Source organism: Chiloscyllium punctatum, chromosome 35, assembly GCF_047496795.1.
Source record: "Chiloscyllium punctatum isolate Juve2018m chromosome 35, sChiPun1.3, whole genome shotgun sequence".
NCBI lineage: Eukaryota > Metazoa > Chordata > Chondrichthyes > Orectolobiformes > Hemiscylliidae > Chiloscyllium > Chiloscyllium punctatum.
Genome location: NC_092773.1, coordinates 22965024 through 22966548, shown reverse-complemented (window position 1 = coordinate 22966548; position 1525 = coordinate 22965024).

Here is a 1525-nt window from a genome sequence, read left to right as displayed (position 1 = left end):
TGTCTCTCTCTCTCTCTCTCTCTCTCTCTCTCCTGTCTCTCTCTCTGTCTCTTTCTCTCTCTGTCTCTCTCTCCCCTTCTCCCCCCTCCCCCTCCCTCTCCCCTCATGAATCCCCCCGCTCCAACCTTCGGCCCCCTCTACCGCCCCCTCTCGCCAACGTGCCTCCCGTTGGCATCGGCTCGCGGCCATTTACCCCACCTCCCACCTCCCCCTTGACTGTCCCCACCCACCTCCACGCGGGATGGTGGGGGTGGGGGGGGGGGGTGGGTAACACAGCGCCCCGCGTCTCCATGCCAACTTGCCCGTTGAATTCCCCGAAGAGTTAGCGCTCCCCGCCACGTTCAGAACGGTCCGATTTTGGCGAGGGGGTGGGCGCGGTGGGGGAAGAGGTTTGGGGGTCGTTGTCTGTTCGGAGTGAGGGATGGCCGTGATGGGCACCAGCCGGGGCTCTGATTGGGTAGCGCCCTCCCTGTTCCACCACGCCCGCTGTTCTGCGATTGGATGGCATCGCCTTGGCTCAGAGTTGGCGCCCAGCGATATAACAGCGAGTGTCCATTGTCCAACAGTCAGAAAGCAGCGATGTTGCTCTTCCTGTTCCTCGTCCTCTGCTGCTCCTCTCTGGGTAAGTCACTGACCCTCTTTTACCTGATCGACAGGGCGCGGAGATATTGGGGGGGGGGTTAGGGTCCTGGGGAAACGCCCTGCCAATCCCTATTCACATCAGTAACGTCCCTACTCCACACCTCAGTCTCATGACACACCGAGTGGGAGGTGGATTGAGATTTTACCCCCTCCCCGCGAGAAAGCGAGTCTCGACCCCCCCTTCGCCCAGCTCCTCGGGGAGGAGGGCGTTGCGGTGTGGCGGGCAAAAGGGTGCCAGGCTGTTGGCACCAGACGGAGGTGGGTACCGCAGACGCCGGAGGTCAGAGTCGAGGTTAGAGAGGGTGGTGGGCGCTGGAAAAGCACGGCAGGTCAGGCAGCATCCGAAGGGGGGGTGGGGGGGGGGGGGGGAGGGCAGGAGAATCAACGTTTCGGGGCGAACGCCCTACATCGGGATCCCTTACTTTAGCCCGAAACGTCGATTCTCCTGCCCCCTCGGATGGTGCCTGACCTGCTGTGCTTTTCCAGCGCCCCACCACACTCTAACCTTTGTCAGCTGTCGGCGTTCCCCGTCTCCACCCCGGGCGCGTTCCTCCCCGCTGAGCTCCCGGACCAGTCTCCCGGAGAGGCTACCCGACCCCGGCTTGACTCTCTGCCCCCAGGTTCCACTGGGTGCTTTTGTTTTTCCCCCTTGGCGATAGCGCCACCCTCCGAGATCGCACGCCCCCCACCCCCCTCCGATGGGCACACGAGCTGGTCTGCGCCTCTCACCTTTTCGACTGCTCCCCGCCACCCTCCCCTACCCACCCCACCGCCAACCCCACGCCCAAAACTGGGACTGAACACAGGGAATGGTTGGCCAGGGCGGGGTGGGAAGGGGGTGAATATTCCCGGTTTAATCGGAATCTCTCCCGTGTCCCTGTCT